Below are 24632 nucleotides of genomic sequence, written 5' to 3' on the forward strand. Positions count from 1 at the left end.
GTTCGCTAGGGCTCTCTCAAGTACTTTCCCTATTGCGGGAAAAAGGATTATCGGGTGATAAGAACCTGGGTTTGATGCATTCTGGCCATTTTTATTAAAAAGAACTATCTGTCCGATTTTGAAACTTGTTGGAAAGAGGCCTGTTTCTAGAAATTTATTTATTAGATTGAAAAATAGATAGGGAAAGTTCTTGTGCAGGATCTTGATGAATTGGTTATCAATCCCGTCCGGCCCAGGTGCTTTTTTGTTTGGCAGGATCTTAATTATTTTTGAAATTTCAAAGGAACAGAATGAAATATCGTCATTTGTTTCTGGGGGGACAATTTAAAGCGATCATTCTATAAGGTATTTTCTCCCTCCTTTCGACATGCCCTCGTTGTGAAACGGTCAGCACGCTCGGCGCGTATTCGAGAGGTTCATGGTTCGAGTATCGGCGAGGGCGTTGCTCATTTTTCACACCTCCTACTTCAGAATAACCTAATGTCTCTACAGTTCTTTAAAATAAATGCAGTGTTGCCGTTTATTGGCAGACGATTAACTAAATGTTTTATTAATATTTAAAATAGGCTAAATGGCAAAACCGAAGTAAAACCAAACTTTTTGGCACAGATCAGAAGTGGATGGTCAGGAGTTACCAAAGGCATCTAAAACCTTCTCGAATGTCGAATATTCATAATTTACGTTACATGTTGGAGACAACCTTCGTATTTTGCAGTACCAAATTTGTAGTACGAAAATTTCGTACCAAATGTAATAATAATTATAAATTAAAGACACCAGACAGTTATAAATTAACGACATCAGAAGCGAATACCATTGATTGGCATCTTTAACAGGAAAAAAAATCAACTTCAAATTATTCTAATGAATTTATTAACCGACTTTTCAATGCAAATTCAAAATGATACCAGAAAAGGGAAAATTTTGAAATTAATTATCACGGTCAATTTTTGTCGTACTAGAGGGAAACTTTTACTTTTTATAAGGAGTATAACATTTTTCTAAATATACGTTTAGTGACCGGAGGAATATATAGAAACTAAGATTTCGTAATTTGTACAAAACGGTCTTCTTAAATTCAAAAATTCGGTAACATGTATAATTATGCGCCATTTAAAATGGTTTTATAGTTGGAAGTACGTGCATGTTTACGACCAACGGTTTTTAAAATAAAGGCGGCGTAAACGACGTCCATGGACATAGTGTATGTAAAAAATCATCCCCCCCCCAAAAAAAAAAACTTACCTGAAAACTATTAAAAAGAAGAGAGATTTCTTGATACAAATAGTAAAACGCTCATGAATATATTACTTATATGGATTGAAATTAAGTCGATTTTACTTATGTATTTTGAAAACATGGTCTACATAATATTGAAAGTGAAGTATTAACGTCGGAGAATGTTCAGAATGTAACTAAAATTACAAACATTGGTTCATCTTTTCAGAGCTTTTATAGCATATTTCAATCAAAACCATTTGCAGAGAGTACGATTATAGTCTCGGTGATCCTGTGTAAGTAAAAATACTACAATTATGCATCGTTATATATATATATATTAAAAATAATTTGACATCTAAAAGAATTTTCAGTAAAGGCAGAGGACTCACCTTTTTAATCATAAATATTCTGTCAACATTTTTCCAATATTTGTACAGCCGCAACATAGTTAACTTATGAGCACCAAAACACTCAAATACAAAGAAACAGAATGAAGTTTTCTAGGAAAAGCAAACGAAATTTAAATGCACCCATTTAGAACAGCTGCGGTTTACAGCTGCTTTCGATTTCAATCTGAAAACATTATTCGATTCATAATAAAGAGAAGATAGTGAAGATGATGTAGCATGAAAAACATAGCCAAGAACGAATGAATTATTCTTTTGAAGAACACCGCACTTAAAATATCATTAATTGTTCTGATTCACACAAAGCAGTTTAAGTTTTCTATAGCCGAGAAAAACAAATGCTCTTCACCGAGCATATGTTTAGAATGTCGGGCTGTCGAAAGATGTGTGTACGCCTACAATGTTAAGAGTTAGAAGCTCTTCCTTATTTATTCTTTTATCTTCGCAACAAACGGTCCATTTTCTTGGAATGTAGATAATCAGAAAAAGGAATATTTCGGTTTTTATTGCAGTATTATGACTATTATAAATTACACCTTTTTTTTCCTTTTTCTTCCCCCCCCCAGAATCGATCGAAAGCAATTTTGCATTTCAAAGACATTCGCTAACTTTGAAGATCTTTAGAGCTTTGTGTCATACTCTGGTAGCTCGAATCATTATATTGAAAATAATATGATGTTTTCTAATTGCTCAGTGATACTAATTAAATAAATAATTTAACCTCTAAAAGACAGCTATTTAATTTTATCTTTTGAAATCGTCAACCACATGTATTCTTCTCCCCTTTTTTTAAAATATCAAAATATTTTCACAAATTTCATGAATTTAATATATTAATTGTGAATCCTCGATATATTTTAAAATTTCCTTAGTATATTAATGAACTGCTTCAGTATTATATTTAGAAGTTGCAACAATGATATAAATGCAATATGCAGAGTGTTCCCAAAATAATGATTTACTCTCTTGGAATATTAAAAACAAAGAAATTTTTAAAGATGACTGGATTAGATATTTGAAATACTATTAAAAGCTGCAACATTTACTTTGAGTGTGTGACAGCGAACTGAATTAGGAGTTCTTTCATTTTTATTTTTGGAGGTAGTGAGTGTTGGAGTACAAAAAAATGGCAGAGCTGTTAAAAAAGGGAGGGCACTACTTCCCTCCCTTTTTTAACAGCTTTCAAAAGTAAGAATTTGTATCAGGTGCAAAGAAGATTTTGATATCCCGCCACAATATCAACCATAAAACTTTGAAAAAATCTTACATGAGAAAAACACTGTGTGTTTTAAAGAAAGAATGGTGTAATAGCAAGAAAACAATACTGAAAGAAGGATTTAGAAGCCGCTCAACCTATTCACTCTGACTGCCGTACCGAAGGGACAGGGTTAGAATCCCGGCATGGTTGTTTGTAAACGGCAATGGCATGGCGACACTCTAAATAATATGCCACGAGCTTTAATCCTCTCGAAAGAATGTTGGTAGGGAAATAGGGGTGGGAAACCGTCGGACCTGTTCCCCCCCGATGCTCTCCATCAAAATTGGGGGCGGAACTGAGCAAAGGCGTACTGTCACCAGTATAGCGCTCAAGGCTCATGCTAACGACAGACGCAGTCTTGCACTCCTTGCCACGATGAATTTCGTGAGCTTGATCTGATGCTGCTGTCAGACAAGTGAGATAAGTCACATCAACAACGACAGGAATTAGGAAGTAATAATTAAAGACTTTTACAAAATCCAAGCAAAAGAATAGCAACGGACAATGCATGACATAGGACATGGAACTGAAATTATCTGAGCTTACAACAAATTTGCAAAATCTCTACCAAAGTTGTTTTTAGCTTTAAAATTTAATACTTAAATAATAATAATTTTGTAAGTAATTTAATGAGTAAACATGATATGATTATTTAGTTACGTACAGAACTCACTTGATAGTTAGCTCGGGCAATGAAACCTTAACTTTTTTGTAAGAAAATATGTCTTTTAAAAAAGCACGCAGGCAGTTTATAACTGGAGATACATTCCTAGCACAAGCACAGCCTGCAACATATAAAAAATTATGGCCTTTAATTTTCGTTTCACGTTAAAAGAATTTTGTGAATAAATGGATTATAAGTATCAAACGTTGGAATTAACGATAAAAAATTTTGCACAAATCCTAACAGAATCGAAAACTGAATATCAAAAATCCTACAACAATTCCCGATATTTTTTATTATAAAATTCATTAAAGGCCTATCATTGCTGCTGACATTAAGAACTCGAGACGTGCGTTTTATATAAGTGGAAATTCACGGAAGGAAGCTCAATATTGTTATTAAAAGTTCTACAGATAAGAATTTTATGAAAGAGCAAAATCAGGTTTTTGCAATGTTATTTTCTTAAATTTTGCATTTAAATTTTTATATTATTATTGATTTTCACCACTTGGTTTTTCAGTTTTTTGAGACATCAACTTACACGCGCAATACTGATCTACTTTTAGAAAAATGTAGCAAATTAAATTAGCTACGAACAAAAATAAAAATGTAAAACTTTTTGTACATGCGAATGCATATTATTTCCTTCACGGGATTTATATTAAAATAGATATTTTAGCGGAATTTAGATTATGGAAAATGTATTAAAAAATAACGTTCCTTTTAGGTACAGCATATTTTTCGAAAATAATGAAAACAATAATAAGACAATAAAATAAGATTTAAAACAATGCAATAATAAACTTTACTATTTTTTATTAAAATAAATCTGATCATGTATAGAGCTCTCTTCCAATTAATTGGGATAAATGAGTTCTATTGCATGTGTGTTTTAAGGAATAAAAAGGCTTCTCTGTTTATAAATTTATAAACTTAAAAAAAAAAAAATTATAAATTTAAGAAATAAAAAAATTAGTAAAATGAATGAAACAAAATTGAAAGAAAGACATGTTGTGATTTGTTTAAAAGTAAATTTTGCTTTTATATTTGGAATCAAACTTGATCTCTTTATACAAACCTTAGCTTTAAACTTTTGTTAAAAAAATACACAACTCCACAGTGTTAAACCAGAATTAGGAGCAAACTTCACTTTTTCTAAAAATATCCTTTCATATTTTTGATAATACAATCACAGCTTTAATAAATATTATCTACTTCTAGTTCAAAGACGTCATATGAAGAATAGGCAAATTTTCATATTCGAACTCTTCAATTCAAATAATTTTCATTCATCTATTTTGTCTTTCGGAAAGGAATTTTAACATAATTAGGAGTAAAACATATTTTTTTCTAAAAATCCTTTTTTATGTTTACCACAGCGCACTACTTTAACAATTATGTCAAGTTCTAGCTTAGCAACTTTGAAAGATTACGTATGAAAAGATGTTTAGATGTCATATATTTCATCAACATTTTGTCTGTGGCAAAATAGGAGGAACATGAAAATCTACCTTACCGTATACCAAAGCAAACTGAAACCTACCTTCTCAGATAGTATGCCCACTTTCTCCGTGATTTTAAACGAGATCTTACGATCACTGGTGAACGCTTTCTCCTCAACCACTGACCCATTTAGACACTTAACATTCTAATTAATCGTATGCCGCAACCTTGCTTCATCCTGGAATATCCTTTTTTTCAAAGCAGACAAATTACATCGAGGTATAGCGGAACATTGGAGCATCAACAACTCTTTTTTGGATTGTTATGGCTGCCAGACACAATTGGAAGGAATCTGACGCATTCGAAACTCAGGGTGACAGAGGCCCCGCCCACTTGATGGTATTATAAATGATGATTGACGTGTGATATCTTCTTTGCTTTGTTTAGAAACTTTTTCAAATACTTTTTTTTCTTTCTGGAATCTCTCTTGCTTTCTTCAGCAGCTTCTAATGAAGAAGATTCATCTGATGGAAGATTAGAGGTCTCGTCTGACCACATCTGGGTGTATGCGGGTCAAGGGACGCGTGTAATTATAGAGAAAACTGAGTAGATGGTTTTTGTTTTAGGATGATATCTGTTCAAAAAGGAAAAGTTGGAAACGGGTTTAAGTACTGTTTGATATGCTTTGTATGAAAAAGAAATTTGCTTTCACCTCTCTGCATTCACTGAACACTCAAGTTTACAAAATTCCACGTATGTGAATCAAAAATATTCTTATTCTTGCTATTCTCGAGCAATAAGTATTTTCTTTTGCAAGCGCAAATGCAGCACTTAATACACACGAATGCAATTTGGTTGTACTGAATAATAGCAAGAAGTAATATATTCAAATCCGTATCTAGACTTTAATCAGCTATTTTCTGAATGTTTTCATAGACACTTTTCCTCTACTTTTTTATAGTTTTGTTACGTTTTTATAGCGAATTACAAATTCATTTTAAAGCATCTTAATATGTTTTTTAAATACTGTGATTTTAATTTAATACTGATTCCAACAATGCAATATATTCTTGTTCGAATATTTTCTCGGAAATTTCAGGTACTATTGAGATTAATTTTTAATCACTTAAACAAGTATTCGTGTGGAAACGTAAAGAAAACATGGTGATAGTTTGTATAGTCATTAGGTTCTTTTTGGAAGCAGAAGTGAAAAATGAGCAACTCCTTCACCGGGAATCGAACCACAGACCTCTGGAATACGCTCCCAGCGTGCTGACCACTACACTACGAAGGCATGCTATGAAGGCGGAAAAAATACCTTATAAGTTCTGCTATATCCCAATCCACATTAGGTAGTAGATTTTAAGTCTCTAAAGTGGATTAAAATTCATTGTCGTATTTAATGTAGTTAACGTAATGTGACATAAATTATGTCCCAGCCTCCAAGAAGAGATTGAGAATAAGCCACATCTCAGATTGCTACTTTACTTCTGGTACACAACTACAGAAAGAGTTTTAACTAGAACTTTGAAAATTTACCTCATTATGGGACTTTTAGGGGTCAATTTGTAAATTATACACATTAAAAACGAAAGCAACATACATTATTTTGCCTTATTTTGATATGTTACTGAATTATAAGTCCTTTTGAAGGATATTGTTTTTTCTAAAAAACGTACACAAAGCATTTAACTTTTCCAAACATGTAGAAAACATTCTAAACATAGACATAATAAAATACGGTGAATATGTTAAGAAACAATCGGCGACCATAAAATTGACTATTCTAAATTTTATGTTCTCCCCCTAAGTTCATCTGTTTTCCCAAGTTCGAGATCTTTCCAAATTACATACACTGCTTAAAATGAGAACTAGAACCTAAAAATTAACCAATCGTCGTTAGCTTTACTTATGCACCTACCTAGCCTCATAATGCTGAATTACCTGGCTTCGGCTTTGTCTCAACTCCTCCTGCCATGCAAAACCTCTGCTGCTATCCTTATTTGTCTAAGATGACGTCATTCTTTAAAACCGTGTACATAAAAATTTTCATATTTAAATATGGTTGGATAAATACCTTGTCTACAAAAATGATTTGATGTGAACTGTCATGGAATAAAAGTATGTTTCGAAACGGCCACATCTGAAAGTTGTTGGTTTATACATCCATCTGTCGAATTACGCACTTAAAACATTACATATATATCTTTATATATATAAGCGGCTAAAGTGTGTGTCACTAATAGTTTATTGTTGACACTGGGAAAAATGAGCGCGGAAATTAACGTTTCCGCAGTTTTAAATTAATATCTCAACTGATTAAAGTCGTACGAAGATGAAAACGGTATCGATGGATTCGGAGAATTTTTTGGAATCCGAGGATACGCGTCTCGAACTTCAACTCCGCGCCGTTCTTTAGATATTCGAGAAAAACGAATTTGGCACGTAGACAAATCCTTCTAATAGAGAAAACCCAAGAAAGAAAGTGGAAAATGTAGGGAAAAGGTAAAGGAAAATTAGTTTTTAATTAATAACTCGGCTAATTAAAGTCCCAAGAAGTCGCGAATGGTCAAAATAGCTTCGGAATCCAAAGGTGTGCTTCGCTAAGCCCGGGAGCCAGCCGTTTCGAAGAAGATGATGTTACTTCACCCCATGTATATATGCGGCGTAAGTGTCTGTTTGTCGCCAATAGTTTATTGGTTGCTTACGTAACTGTACTAGCCAATTGGGTGAAGCTGCCACGGCACAGGGTTACCGTTTCAATTGAGACGTAGACAATTTCCTGTAAAACTTGCCTTTGCTACGACTATAAGTCTCAGGACCAAACGCTTAAGCGTGTTGGCAATTTTTTACCTGAGCCTGCATTTGGACACGGTCAACTTTATGTTGCCTGTTCAAGAGTTCGTGAAAGAACGGATGTAAAATTAAAAATATTGGATGGTCCTCTGCAAGGCGAGCTTAAAAATGATGCAAAGATTTACACAAGAAATGTTGTGTACAAAGAGACCTTTGACATGTGAATTAACATTTCATTATTTAAATCACCTTTATTGATTGAGCCAGCCTTGGCTCTTAAGAAATGTACCGCCAGTGGTTTCCTTCATTGCACTCTACTTTAAGCAATTAAGCAAGTAGAAGGGGGAAACCCCGTGCGGCAGTAAGCAAAGGGGCGTCCTCGCCGCCTGCCCTGGGTAATTCAGCTTAAATTAGCAGACACCTTTGCACAAATCATTTTAAGTACAATTTATAATATCTAGAACAGCGGTCATTTGGTATGACCGCCGGGCCTTCTAGTATATATGTGTATATATGTGTGTGTAATAATTTCAGGAGTAGGAATTTTAATGGCGTAGAAGTGTTGATCCATAATGACTAGGAAATTGGAGGCGAATGCAGATTAAATCTTCAGTTTTATTTTCTGCATACGGCTACACACAAGTCGGCATATTAAATGGCCTTGTTCCAAAAGGCTTACATTTTTGGCAGATTTGCAGCAAAAAAGAAGCAGACAGATTGCACTCCAGCTAAGGCAAAGCGTAGAAAGAAAGTGCGTTAATGTTCAGGATGAAATCTCAAGTCAGACTGAGTTAGTTTTGTTTTCAAAGCCTTTTGATTGGACAGTTAATATTGCTGTAAAATTACTATTGGCTGGTTGAGTATCATTGGCATTGGCATTGGAAATGACGCATTGCAGAGAAGGGTTACTATTTTTAGAATTGTGAAGGGTAATTTACGTTGCTAATTTAATCTTTTACATATTCTTTATTTTTATTACATACATATTCATATATACTGATAATTATATAAGTTTAGTTAAGTACTTATAGTTATAATACTTATAATTAAAACAGTATCAAAATAAAGTAATTGAAATCTTCTTTAATACGTGTCATGTCTTGTATATCTCTGCCTATGAAACCTTAAAAATCTTGTTCTATTTGTCTTCATTTCAGAACTATGTTTCATGATTTATTATTCAGTGCATCTCTAAAGAAATTGAAATACACTTGAATTGTTCTTGAAAAGAATATTAATGCATATTTTCTTGGCGGCGCTGTGAAGTTACACTACGACAAAGAAGCGCGTATTGAAACAGGTATAGAATTGTCAGCTACGCCCAAACACCTCGAAAAATTTGCATTTTGATTTTTTGACTGCGTAATGGTCGTGACCTTTTACCTCCATAACTCTTTTTCAAGTATGTAACAGGTATTTTAGGTGTGGTGTTCTTTTGACTATTTCGACGTTAGTCTGAAAATAAGATGTTTGAAAATGGTTCTATGACTAAATAGATTTTAAAAAATTGATCACAGACCTGTTGTTCCAGTTTAGAAAACGGATCAAATAAGGTAGGATTTCAGATTACAATAAATTTGGGACGCGACATGTTCTGTCGAAACGGATGAAATTTTAATTTTTGTACAGTTCCCTTTCGATTTAGTTGATTATGACAAAGTAATATAGGCTTTGCTATAATCAACCAAACCGAACCGGACTAAAAGAGCTAACAAGGGGCTTAAGAAGAAGTAAAGGATGTCTATGTGGAGGAGGACTTTCTAGGAAATTTGGCTTGTATCCACCTTACACATTGGGAAAAACACGAAAACGCGTATCCTTTCACTTAGATTCGAAACCCAGGTTGAACTGCTAGTGGATAGCGACTTTGTCGCTCGGCCGCTGATGGAGCTTAATTTATGTAAGTTCCGTATGCAATAAAACCTATAATTAATATATTTATTCCCATTCTACTACAGTTCGTTTAGCAATCATCCGGTTCTATGAATTACAGAATTAGCTGAGGAAGGCTTGCTAGAATTATGTGATTTAAATTTCTTTCAGTCGATCGAAACATGGCTGTAAATATCGATCAAAAGGGCCCATAAAAACAAAATTTTGTTATATGCAAATATTAGGATTATTGCAAAAGGAAACTTGGATTATTACAAAAAGAATTTGAAAGTCACTTCTGCAACGGTAGAGCTACATAACTATTCTAAAATATAGATTTCGTAATATTTATTGACATATTATTATTATTAGTCCAAAGGGACAATTTGCCCTGAAGGACTATAAATTTCGTTTGGGAATTTTGTGTTGGTTCACTATAAATGTCCGATTCATTTTTCAAATTGTTGTCACCAAATATTATCGCCCTGTATTATATTCAAAGATATTAAGTAATGAAGAATATGCATAAATGTATGTATGTTTCTCGCATTGTGATAAAACAACGTTATTTAGAGCCATCAAATTTGAATAACGTAAACCTCCTGCGAATATGGGCATCTGGAAGGCCAAATTTGAAATTTGGAATTTCTTTTATTATCGATTTCATATTTTGTAACACTTCAACGAATTTTTGATAGAAAAGCTCAACGATTTCAAAGCGAGCAATGGCAACACTGCACGGGAAAAAGAACATCTTTATCTCCAGCGCGCGAGTCTCTGCATCGGAAATTCTAAAGATATGCTCATTTTAAAATTAATTTACCATATTGCTGTTTAACTGAATTTTATAGTTTGAGTACGTAGAACATGATATTTAATAAATAAAAGTAACAAACAAAACGTTAAAAAATTTTTAATCAAGTGTAATTTTAAATCTGAAACCTTTCAGATTTTTTTTTTTTTTTTTAGATGGTAGTGTTTTTACAAAAAGGGTGTTTTAGTCATTCTACAATATAGTTTTATGGATTCCACGAAAAGTTGCAGTTTTAAGGTTTCCGCAAACAACCGTAGCGTAGGGGTGTTCCTCAAGTGGACAAAGTCTGAGGAATATTATGCTACGGAAAGCAGTTTTTCTGTAGGATCCGTACAAAAACTTAAGTTTGGCTTATTTCTAAACACGCGTCACGTAAGAAAACCTGTTACACTCTTAAACTCTACCTTATTTAATTCATTATTTAAAGCTGAAACCATTAGTCTATAAGCAATAGTTCACGATATACTGAACAATGCAACTGCACTTGAAGAAAGTTTGTAACAGATATTAACAAAGGAGGAATATTTAACGTATACAAACACAGTCAACAGGAAGTGGCCCCTGTCTTTGAATAATTTCAAAAAAAAATAAAAATAGTTTATTGTGGATCGATGGAAAAATTACTCTTGCAAGCCATCAGCATTAAACAAAATTGTCTACGGAAATTCTAGAAAGGAAGATAAAAGTGCATGGCATAATAGCAATGATAGAAGATTCCATAGTATTTGGGATCATCCACGTAATATCATCATGAGTACGTAATATGGAATATATATAAACATTACACAATTAAAAAAATTTTCATCGACTTTTAACGCGAGTTTATTCTCAACATTTTTAAATTTCTCTAGTAAATCTCTTGTATTCTTTACTACCATTAATAACTTGCTTTTTTAATTTCTAAAATTATTTATTTTTTTTCTTCCGTTACTAACAGTGTTCTTAAAAATATTAGTGATTTAATTTATGTAACCAAATGAACTAGTTTTACAATTTAAACGGCTTGAAATTATGTATGTAACTTGTTACTAGGTACGTAATTTTTGTTAGTTATAATATGGATTATTCTTCTTTCCTGAATTTTTTAAACTGTTCTCAGATTAACAGTGGACATCCTATCCGGTTCGGGAGTTGAATCTACATTAAAGGTGAAAAAAGCACAAAAATTTCACTATTTATTATTGCATAAAAATAATGTAAAATAAATTATGAGAAAAGCTTTTAAATCAATGTTTTTAGCAACTAGCATAAAGCCAGTGATCTAATAAACGAAAGGAAGCCGGGGATAATTGTTCAGCTTCATTTAGTACATTGCTTAATGTTTCTTCCAAATGAAATTGTTTACGACAATGTATGAAACGACAATTAAAGCTGTCGCGACAGTCATTACAGCTTCGTTTTCGCTCCGTAAATTTCTTTTTCCGCAGAATGCGTGCTGAACACAAGTAGAGAGCTTCATTCTTTTCTTAATCATTATTCCCCCGTCCCTTTTTAGATGCTCTAGTTTCGTCTTCATTAACGTTTATTTAGTTTCAGCGTTGTGAAACTGTGTAAAAGAAATGCTTATAACAAACCTTCAGGATGAAACTTCAAATGAATTTAACTTCCGGTAGTATATACATCAGTAAAGGTATAAAAATTTAAATATTATGAAATTATATACCTGAATCAAAATATATAAATAAAATGCCTATTCTAAGTTTCATTTCCTATATCCGCTTACAGCCGGGGTTCCCAAAGCACGGTTCGTATAAAATTTATCGAATGTTAGAAAAGCATTTTAAATTTGAATTTTTGATGACTAATTGAGCAAATGAAACTCTGAAAATTCGCAAATGAAACTCTTGAAATTCACAGGATTGTTTAATTTTTAATTTTTTTCCATCGCGTTTATATTATTTCAATGTACTGTAGAAATAATTAAGTTTTCTGAAGCTTGAAACAGTTAAAAAAATGCTCTTATCGATATTCGAATTTTTGGTAACCTGCAGTTGTCAGCTAAATCCGTACTAGAGAGAACGTAACAAAGGAATGCTTTAATCCGTACTAGAGAGAACGTAACAAGGAATGCGATAATTCTTTATATTCTCCCCCCAATTAAAGGGCACCTAGGGAGAGACACAATCAATCAAATCCAAGTGATGACGAATTATCGGCCACCTCATTTTAGCTGAAGCATGGAAGGGGGAATGGCCTTCAAGTAGTGGCGGAAAGGGTGCATGGGGCAAAAAAAGTTGAGAACCAAATGGTTTACGCTAAAGCATAATTTGTCTATTAACCGTAAAACACATTCAGGAGCAAAATCCTTTCATTGTATAGAATGTGAAATGTCATTTGTTCGACATAGCGAATTAAATAGCATACGAAAATTCATACTTAAACTAGCGGGCAAGCCCGCCAGCTGAGCGGGCTGAAGCCCGCTAGTATAAGGGGTGTGATGCCTTTGTGGAGGACATTTAAAAAGGAACTGGCTTTATTTCGCCGGTATTCGAAAGTTGGTCCGAACTACCAGTGTTCAGCGGATTTACGCGGGCTGAGCCCACTTTATTCACGTATGTGACCAGAATATACTGCATACACGATACATAGGCCTAAAATCACGAAACCACCCATGCAGCCAGCGCTTTCGCGGGTATTCGAAAGTTAGAACAAACTACTAGTGTTCAGCGGGCTGCGCCCGCTTTATTCACCTATGCATCCAGAAAGTACTGCATACACTATACACTTGCGGAAGATCACGAAAACACCCACGCAGCCAGCCCGCTCACCGGGATTTGAAAGTTCGTCCGAACTACCAGTGTTCAGCGGCTTTGCGCGGGCTGAGCCCGCTTTAGTCACGTCTGCATTCAGAAGATACTGCTTACACGATATACATGCGGAAAATCACGAAAACACCCATAGAGCCAGCCCGTTGGCCTTTATTCCATAGTTCGTCCGAACTACCAGTTTTCAGCGATTTTACCTGGGCTGCGCCCGCTTTATTCGCGTATGCATCCAAAAGACACTGCATACACGTTGCGGAAAATCATGAAAACATACATGGAGGCAGCCCGTTCACCGGAAGTTGGATCAAACTACCAGTGATCAGCAAATTTCGAAAGATTTCGAAATTCAGCAAATTTCGAAAGAAGAAGCAAATTTCGAAGATTCGAAAGTTGGATCAAACTACCAGTGATCAGCAAATTTGCGCGGGCTTCGCCCGCTCTATTCTCGTATCCATCCAGAAGATACTGCATACACGATACACATGCGTATAATCACGAAAATACCCATACAGACATATCTTTAACGGGTATTCGAACTACCAGTGTTCAGCGGGTTTGCGCGGGCTGCGTCCGCTTTATTCACATATGCATCCAGAAGATACTGCGTACACGATACACATGCGTAAAATCACAAAAGTACACATGCAGCCAGCCCGCTCGTTGGAATTCGAAAGATGAACCTAACTACCAGGGTTCAGCGCGGACTGCGCCCGCTTTATTCGCGTATAAGTTCAGAAAATACTGCATATATGATAAACATACCTAAAATCACGAAAATACCCATGCAGCCAGCCCGATCGCCTTTATTCGAAAGCTGGACCGAACTACCAGTGTTTAGCGGTTTGTGCGGGCTGCGCCCGCTTTATTTACGTATGCATTCACAATATACTGCATACACGTTACTCATACTCAAAATTATGAAAACGTTGATGGAGCCAACCCGTTTGCCGGGATTCGAAATTTGGACTGAAGTACCAGTGTTCAGCGATTTCACTGCAAAGGCTTTTTGCCAAGTGTAACCGCAAAACTTTTCGGGTAAAATATTCAAACAGCAGATTCGTTATTAAATCTCCTTTTGATAAACTTCAACATAATCACACACAAAAGTGCATCAATATATATATTAATGTAATTAATCAACCATAATTATTTATATTAAGAAAACTTTTCATATATAAACTCTCAAGCAACAGAAATTCAATTTAAAACCCTGAACGAAAAAATGAACCTTCAGATGGAGTTTACGTCCTAAGAAATTTAGTGAATTTAATCATTTGGAACATCATGAAGCTTCTCCTCTTAACAGTTGTACTGAATGATCGGAAGTTTTTACAAGTAAAAGGGATTTAAGGAGACATGTGAAAACACATGAAATTTTTTTAAGTGTGGTAACTGCTCAAAGAGTTTCACTAGTGATGATGCCTTAAAAAACATGAAGCTTCTCATGTTAGAAATATATCCAATGTTCACGAATGTTTAAAAGAAAAAGCCACCTTTTACAGCATGTTCGAGTGGAGTATGGCTTGGCGCAAATCTTAGAAAAATGAAGAAAGGCTGATACTGTCAGCATGTATACCTACTAAAATCACTCTATCACTAATAGTCTCTAAGCTATTTCTCAACTGAATCAATTTGCATTAATGCAGAGAATGAGCAAAACTTATATGTGTTTCTTCGGTACATAAAATCGCAACTTGCAGGAAAATTGAATGATAGTGTAGCTACATATGAGTGTCTAAAACGGTAGCAGCTGTTACGCTTTAAAGGAGTCGTTAGTTTGAAAAATGAGAAATTAAATACATTTATCCACATTTTCATAGCAACTGGTGTGAGTTATTTAAAAGGTATAATGTAGAAGGAGAGATTGATGAAACTTTCGAAAAAGTAAAAAAGAGTTTTGACGAATTTATTTAACATTGTTCAGTATGGATTCTAGAAAAATTTACTAAATGCGAACTAAATATCATCAGATCGAGATCCCTTCCTTACAAGACTAAATTGTTAAAATAAAGTAAGAAAATTAAAAAAGAAATACAAATAATATTAAAAAATAAATTAACGCATTCTCTGCTACGTGTTTTCAATGTGTAAGTGGGGAGCACATGCAACTAGCAACATGCAAGATCCATGATTCGAATGCTTGCAGAGGTCAAAGTCATTTTTCTTGTTTACTGTCTTAATATGTTTAATGGTCTCTACAGTTGAGAAATAGCTTAGAGACTATTAGTGATAGAGTGATTTTAGTAGGTATACATGCTGACAGCATCAGCCTTTCTTCATTTTTCTAAGGTTTGCGCCAAGCCATACTCCACTCGAACATGCTGTAAAAGGTGGCTTTTTCTTTTAAACATTCGTGAACACTGGATATATTTCTAACATGAGAAGCTTCATGTTTTTAAGGCATCATCACTAGTGAAACTCTTTGAGCAGTTACCACACTTAAAAAAATTTCATTTGTTTTCACATGTCTCCTTAAATCCCTTTTACTTGTAAAAACTTCCGATCATTCAGTATAACTGTTAAGAGGAGAAGCTTCATGATGTTCCAAATGATTAAATTCACTAAATTTCTTAGGACCTAAACTCCATCTGAAGGTTCATGAAGGTCTTTCATGAGATTTTCAGATAATTTTTCAAATCTCTTGTTTTCGCGAAATTTGTAAATATTTCGCACAAGTAAAATTTCAAAGATGAATCGCTTCATAAACTCTTAAATTATCAATGCACTTTGAATACATACTGCAAAGAAGAGCTATTTTTTAAGTATGAATTTTCGTATGCTATTTAATTCGCTATATCGAACAAATGACATTTCACATTCTATACAATGAAAGGATTTTGCTCCTGAATGTGTTTTACGGTTAATAGACAAATTACGCTTTAGAGTAAACCATTTGGTTCTCAACTTTTTTTGCCCCATGCACCCTTTCCGCCACTACTTGAAGGTCATTCCCCCTTCCATTCTAAAACTCAAAAAATACATATTTACATTTATTTAGATTATTTTCGAACGTATTTTATGCATTACACAATAAAAAGTATAGAAAATGATCTTGAACACCAAAACTTCAATAAAAGTAGTTTATTTTTATATTCATAAATTGAAACTACCCCGCTTGAAACTTCAAAACGGCCCATAGGAGGGAATTCCCGTTGAGAACCTCTAGGCTAAATGCTTTGCAACAACAAGATGGACATACCTAAGAAAAAACATCAGAGACTCTTAGAATAGCTTAATACATATAAACTGAAACTATATTAATAAAACCCGTATTAGAAGACTTCACTGAAACCTATATAAGTGAAACCTGTATTAAAATAAAATAAACACACTGAAATCTATATGAGTGAAACCCGTATTAAAATGACTTAACACATACACACTGAAACCTCTATGAGGGAAATCTGTATTAGAATGACTTAACATATACACACTGAAACCTATATGAGTGAAACCTGTATTAGAATGACTTAGCACATACACACTGAAACTTATCTTACATATATGCACGCACTCACACATCCAAAATAAAATTTAATGGAATATTATTAACACGTATGCACTTCTTAAACTGTAAGGTTTGTATTCATGATAAATCTGAAACGTTACCAACCTAACATTTTTATGTTAAACCATTTCTGATTTGCATTAATTAAGTACAGTATTACCAATAACGTTTTTAGAAATGTCTGAATACCAATTAATTAATTTATGGTGATAAAATTGAATTGTTTTTTTCTTGTCAAAGCTTCTCACTTCATGATAATTAATTGTGCTATGATCTAGGTAATCAATTATATTTTGTTTTTGTTATGTTACTTTTATGAATTTTTAAAAAAGTTAAATATTGCAGTTTCCAATTGCATTGTATTTCTGGTTTTATTATTCTTTCTTGAGAAAAATTCGTGTGTGCGACGACCTGTTGTTGCTTCGTCCTACTCTTTATTGCCAGATCTTTTGTGTGTACACATTTAGTATTTTCCTTGGGTGAGTCCTGAGAAGCGGTACGTGAAGGAGTTCTCTTATTAGCTTTAGTGCTTTCTCCTTTGCATCTGCGGTGTCGTTACGTTAACCTGAGTATTGTGGACTTTTATCCACATGAGTGTAATTTTTGGCATTTTGCAAGTTGTTTTAGTATTAAATGATTTCAAATGCAATTTTAAAGTTGTTGAATGGGTTACGAAGTAATAATACTGTCGCATGGCTGTCTGATTTTAGTATGATATAGGTGAATCTCGTGACATTTTCTATTTTCAAGGTTGCTTTTATTGCCGAAAGTTCTGGGTGATGAATACAGTTACTGTTTTTTAGGTATCCTTACCATTTTATACAATTGCTGAGGCTCTTTTGAATAGGGATGTAGAGTGCCCATCCATTTTTTTCGTCTATTTTGGAGCCGTCCATGAATCCTGCTGTTTTATTGTTCATGGAATCTGCTGCTCCTTATTGAAATTTTGCCCTTGTATGCGGGACAACAGGATGCTTGCTGTAGGGAAGGAGACATCAAGCTTATTCTTTAGTTTTATAAAGATAGTCATTAAAAGAAATGTTCTGCTTCAACTGCATGACTGTTGTATAAACAGCTTTTATCTATCGCTTGTAGATGTAGAAGGATTGTTCGGGCTAGGACATTGTATGAAATTAAGTGTCATGCATAATGTAAACTAAATGTAGGGCTCAAATGGCGATACCGTAAGTCACTATTTTAGTTATTACGGTGATACATAAAATTTTGGTAATATGGGAGTTTAGGCCCCAGTTGTATCGAAGCATTCATCTTAAGTTCAGTTCTATTTGGTGAGTGGGCGTCCGTGAGATCGTGAATGAAATTTTGCTTTCGATCAATGGGATTTCTTAGGTATTTAATGGTTTTTACGTTTTTAATTCCTCCATCGCCGATTTTCAGGGAGAGTTGTTTGGTAATAGTTTGAGCTAGTTTATGTATTACCATGGACCTGTGACTTAGTAGTAGAGAGATTTTTCAGTTTATGCATTTTACATATATTTCCGAATATTTCAATATTTCAACTGCAATTCCACAGTTTTCTTGGAGTGCTGCATGTGCGTCTCCGTTCAGAACAAATTCGATGTCGTCAGCAAACTCTCTGATTTTTGAGTGAGACGGTCATTCTTCATTAAATATTTCCTTGAAAGCAATGTTCCAGAGCTCTGCACTCATGCCGGACCTCTGGCGGCACCGTCGTGTTTCCTTTCAAAATATAAGGGTATTATTATTATATAAGATAATGCTATTGGGTTTGCTTAAGAAATCATTTTATGATGCTGAAAACAATGTTTGGACAGCTGATCTTCCGTAAGGCATGGAGAATAGAGGATCACCACAGCGAGTGGAAAATATATTGGAAATCTAGGCTAAATTTTTCGGAGTAAAGTTGATGGCATTTGTTTCACAGGAAAGCACTGGCCCGCAGTTGGCTGTCTAACCACCTATAATGATGTTGATAAAAGAAAAAAGATTAAGAGAAAAATGTAATGTATTCTTTTTTGGGGGGAAGGGTGGTGCCATTAGCTATAAATCTGAACTTCATTAGCTTTTTGCGAAATACTGGCATACATACTAAGTTAGAAAATTTATTGACTCAGAAGTCAGAATTTAGTAAAATTTTGTCTTTTATAATATGCAAGAAATTTATTTAAAATAGCTCCTCTTTCGTTACTCTTTGTAACACTATAGGTAAGAGGTTCTAAGTTCTGTTTTAATAAGACAGCAATAAAACTGTTTACACATGATACTAAAATTATTACTGGTTTTGTCTAGTTTGGTAATTGTAAATTTTGTTTTAAGGTCAGAAATTTTCTTTTTGAGCTCAAGCTAAAAACCTTTCTTTTAATTCGCATTTTAGTTAGAGCTAATGACCTTGGTTCAAATTTTACTTTCCCATTCCATAAAAGTTGATGTTGTTGTTGTCATGTCCATATTACATGGAACGATGAAAAATTGATGTTGGAAGACTTAGTTCACAGTTAGCCCTTGAGCTGAGATGATCAGTGTGTCTTTGCTATCTCAATGCTTTTTACTTCCTTGTACGAAGTAAAAAGGAAGTATTGTAATCGCGAAAAGTTTCAGGCAGCATATTTCAACGAAAATATCCATTTTGACCGCTATCGAATGCAATTTAACAATGTTTTTGCGTGATATCTGTACGTAAGGACAGAATAAAATACTCTTTTCCTTCAAAAAAAAATTATAAAACTGCTTTAAAATGAATTCTGAAAAGAAATTTTCGTGGCGTCTGTACGAACGTATGTACGTACGTGCGTACGTTCGTATCTCGCATAACTCAAAAAAGAGTAGCCTCAGAACGTTGAAATTTTGTATATAGGACTGCTATAACATGTAGATGTGCACCTCGTATTTTGGTTGCAATCGGCCGCACCAAACGTATATAAATATATTTATATAAATATCCACTCTGCTACCCGGCTCAGTGATCTCAGTTTCTTTACTCTTATATGTTTGTAAATTGTACATTTTTTGCTTTAAAAATGATTGAATTATGTTGTTTTTATCTTCCGGTTAAGGATTTTATGTCTTTAGTAAATCTGTGTGCAATATTTTTAGAATTATCAGCAATTTTAAAGTTGTTTAATTGCCTCTAAGCCTTTTTTAATGGCGGTCATTGATGTTTACATTTGAAACAGGAGACTAGTGGATTTGTTGCCAATCTAGAGAAACTTAGCTTCGCAACAACAAAGATAACGCATTCATTTATTATTGCTAATTAAATCATGCTTAATTCTTTCTGGAATTTTTTCGAGGAAATAAGTGTTTGAGATTTACTTCGTAATTTTTAATATAGATATTTTGAGTTTTTATGTATTTTTGCCTTCTCGCGAAGTGAGAACTGAATTAATTAAATGAGAAATACTCAATCGTCTGTGAAAAACTGTTTCTTTTTTGTTTTGTTTGCTTAATTTCTTTTATACATCATTCTAGCTTTATTATAGTATTTGAATAGAACATGTGGCAACGATTAGATGATTCTATTCTTTAAATGATATAAATTTTGTGCATTATGAGTTATAATATGAACGAAATATATACGTTAACTGTTATATAATTATTGGATTATATTACAGTTAACTTAGTTTCCGTTATATAATTATTATAAAATTTAACTGTTATATATTTATTAATACTGTTAAGTGAATCTAGCGCCAGAGTGTCGCTATGGTAAACAAATACTAGAGTGAATTTTAAAGAATGCATTTATTCTAGTGTGGTTTATGCGCTGTCGGCGAAGTAGATTTAATTCAATCCAATAAGTTTAAATGAAATGCCAGAAAAAATGCGTATAATTTAATATTCCAATTTAATATTACAATACAAGTCATGTAGTGTACACATCAGATTGTTTTACATCAAAATGACTTTTCAAAACTGGTAATAGGCCTAAATGTGGTACCCAGTTTCATTAGCTTTCATACGAAAGTGCCAGTGACTATATCTAGATTTGCAGAGATTGAGATATTATCCATTTTGAACATAAAAAAGCAGCAAACAAACATTTCTCAATCGTAAAAGTAGTTTAGAAGGTAATTTAATAATAATTTAGGAAGGCATGAATTTATTTATACTATATTACGGATCAAGAAATCAATCAATTCACCAGTTAGCTAATATGGCTCATGAAACCAATCAAGTGTTATGAATTTACTGATACATTCTATAACAATCATTATCACGAAACTATTTCATCCTGTTATGATTCTGATGCCTATAATCACCTTGTCAGCTCTATTTCGATAACATCCTGTTTTCCAAGGGATCAAAATGGCCTTCAACCATATATGAATTTCTCAGTGTCAAGGTTAAGCAGATGGGATAACTATATTATCTTAAAACAATAAACATGTGATTAGGGAAGGAACAGTCTACCAATTATAACTAAAAAAAAGGTCCTATGTTACTATTCGCTAAGTACTCGGAAGAAAGTTTAATACATATTGCAACTTTAGACACTATTTCCAACGCCAAAATGTTTACGTATAATCATATTGTAGGGTTTATATTTATTTTAACTAACATTTATTTTAAGTTTAAACTATCTTTCCTGTCAATCCTTACTTTCCCCTGGAACTGCCAATGCCAGAATATGTAAATTTGAGTAGAACGCGCAAGCATTCAAATTATCAGCGGAATTAGTATGATTTAAATAGAAGGAAACAAGTTCGGTGAGAGAGAGTTATTCTTACTTAGCGAGCGCGGAGGTAGTTATAGAGATTTGAAAAACCCCGCATTGCGGCCTATGTGCTTGGCGGGAAGTAGTTGCAATTGTTCCAGTGAGCTTCAAGTCTGCTGAATTAGCAGCCGTATTGTAAAACGCGGTGAGTTAGTTATTTGAGAGAGCCTCGTAGTTAGAATATTGTCTTTAATTTCTTTTCAGGTTTTTATTTTTATTTTGACTGCCGAGTTGGCACCGTTTGTAAGCGTCAAGAGAACGCAATTGTAAATTAGTACGTTGAATAAAAAGGGACTTAAACCCTTTATAAGACTCTGTGGTTTATACAAGCTTTCACAGTCACCTCTTGGTTGCGTGCTAGTTAGAGGCGCGCAACGTTATAATATTAACCCACATATTTTTAAAACATTTAACCCTATTCCAGTTATATGTTCTACATTCGATTTTATTTAGGTTCTAATAACAAAAAAGCCATTTCATTGAAAGTAAAACTGGAAGTGATATCTCGATTCGAGAGTGGGCAGCGACAAGTTGACATCGCATATTCTTTAAATTTAGCAACTTCAACTATACGAGTGGCTCTCGAGTGTTTTTGTCTCATGCACTCCATACAGCACTGCTAGACAATCATTCGCCTCCTATACAAAAGTCAAAACTGCAGGGCAGCTCACGAGAGTGGGATATTTTCATTGCGTAATACACAGTCATTGTTAAATACAGCAACATTGTGAGAGCATGACAATGTAGCATATACAATGCCATTTCAGTTGTGAAGAAATGGGTGGAAAGATTTGCAGAAACAGGGGCGATACTGTACTTTAAATATGAAGGATCAAGAATAAATGGTACGAACTCGAGAGACTATCCAAGCAGTAAATGCAGCGATCGAGCAAAGTCCGCAACGTTCTGAACGACGATATACCAAGTTATTAGGATTAATACGTCAGAATTTGGGTAGAATATTGCATGAAGCTTTAAAACAAGCTCCAGGTAATCCATGCATTGCAGGACAGCGATCTCAGGAATGGACAAACCTTTGCCGAATCTTTTTAGCCAAATGTAATGTAGATCCAAAATACCTTGAAAACATATGAAAGCCTCAAAGCTGCAATACTTGCTAAACTAAAAGATGATGGATGAACTGAAAGCTGCAATATGTGAAGAAATTCGATCCGTTAATGCGGACATAGTGCGGAAAGCTATGAGAAACGTCGATATGCAGGAATGTTACCTCAGAAAGGGACATCATTTAGAAGACATTACTTTTATGTAGAAGTCGCTCAGACGGTATAATGGTTGAGGGAGCCTGACTGCGATACCGAACGGCCCGCGCTCGAATCCCGGAGAAGGCATGGATATAATTGTCTGTCCCTTCATAGAAGGCAAAGGTGGCCCACCTATTAGGTGCCTCCATAATACGGAGACCACCACATCTGGCCTTAAGAGAGACCCGGTGCCCGCATAGGCAAATGCCCGCCATTGGAAAAAAATCTTTTATGTAAAATGTGTTGCTTAGAAAGTGAGCTGTTTTCGTTTTTATGTAAATAATATACTTGTACATTCTTATATCCAGAATTAGGTAATAATATATATATAATATTACTCTACGTTATGACATTTTCAAAATCTGTCATTCCCGCGCGCCATCTTGTATATGTGAACTTTTGAAATTAATTCTTAAAGCTTAGGTAATTCTTAAAAAATTTAGAACTCCAAAAATTTATGTCAGTTTTTAAGATATGTAGAAAGAAAACATGAATAAATTTAAAAATTTATATTTTGAAAGAAAACGAACTCAAAAGCTTTTAAATTGGGCAGTGCATTTAGTTTATATATTATACAGGAAGTTGATGAACAAAATGAAACGGCACAGTGAAGCCTAAAGGCTTGAGGCCCTTGAGGAAAATTATTTTCTTTCTCATTTTAGTCACTGAATTGTTTATATTGTACAGAACATTCATTCGCTCTAATGCTTTTTCCTAAAACACTTTTCTATCGACAGGCATTTTTTCTCTTCGAAGGAGACGGGGGAATATGTATGATATAAAATATGAAACTTTTAATTTTAATTTTGCAGTAGCCCCTCTTTTGTGTTTTAATTTGAGTACTTGCCCTTTCTATTCTAAAAATAATAACATGTCTATCTAAACTGCGCTATTTCAAAATTTATCCCCATCAAGCCTTCCTACGCAGCCCTTCAATTCAGATACCTCTTATCCAATCATAGATTTAGAATTCTGTTAAAGAGCCAAAACCTTTTGACTTGCCCACTTCTTAATGCAGAGTCTCTTTCTTTCCTTACTTTACTGCAGCTAAAATGCTGTGGCCAATTTCTGTCTATCATCCATTGTCTTAAGATATAAGCTTTCAAAAATTATGGGGTACATACTATATACGGATGTTTGAATCAGATTATGCGTTAAAGGAATTATATTATCCAGTAATAAAATTATGTAAAACTACAACTACGTCTACCTGAAAGTGTCATTATCTTATCTATGCAATAAAGCTCTCCAAATCCACAGTTATCTTAAAAAGTATTTCAAATGGTGTTTTAATACATTAAGCATGAAAGAGTATGGAAAAATTTGAATAAAAGTAATTTTTTTTATATTCATAAACTGAAACTATAATCATTGACAGGTAAATAAAACGCTGGAGGCATCCTCTCAAGGGAAAAATTCTTCATTAGTTAAGAACTCGTTATCTGTTTGAATTTTCAGTTGGTGAAATAATCGCAATTTACTAAATTAATTAAAATATTTCCATTTCTGAGAGATATTAATAGGTGATAAGAATTAGCCATAGATATTTAAGTATTTAATTTTTGTTTCAGTTTCTCTCAATAGATGGCGCTATACATCACATATCCGCTAACTTTTAAACCAAGATGTTTCTTCTGGTTGTATTTCTTAAGGAATACAACTGCCATTTTATATTCTCAAAGCTCGCACTCAGAATCATAATTTTTTTAATAATTAGAAAATGAACCAAAGAAAGTAGTTATAAGTATCTACAAGTTTATGTATGAAATGGTACACTTTTTTTTTATTAAATTATTGTATTACATTTAATTGAAAGGATAATGTGTCAAGAAATTTTACGCGCAATACTACTTTTATAAACATAAATTCGACAGCAATGCAAATAAACACACCAATGTTCAGTTCAACTGTGCACATGGATTA

At 33.8% G+C, this 24632-nt stretch overlaps 1 protein-coding gene across 3 annotated transcripts in view; it reads right to left on the reverse strand.

Annotated features, from left to right (window-relative positions):
• The window catches only part of LOC118204104 (cysteine-rich secretory protein 2-like), a 134340-nt gene that overhangs the window by 44568 nt on the left and 65140 nt on the right, over positions 1–24632 (reverse strand). The window contains exon 1 of one of the 3 annotated variants that reach the window (XM_035376422.2): positions 5094–5337. The exons of 1 other annotated variant lie outside the window; for it this stretch is intronic. The gene's annotated coding sequence lies outside the window, so the exon portion shown is untranslated. Of the gene's footprint in view, positions 1–1610; positions 1632–5093; positions 5338–24632 lie in introns of those variants that run through there. One more of the 3 variants, XM_035376425.2, reaches the window with a different exon arrangement.

Source organism: Stegodyphus dumicola, chromosome 3 (assembly GCF_044657685.1).
Source record: "Stegodyphus dumicola isolate Sdum_Otavi_A_Nest chromosome 3, ASM4465768v1".
Taxonomy (NCBI): Eukaryota; Metazoa; Arthropoda; class Arachnida; order Araneae; family Eresidae; genus Stegodyphus; species Stegodyphus dumicola.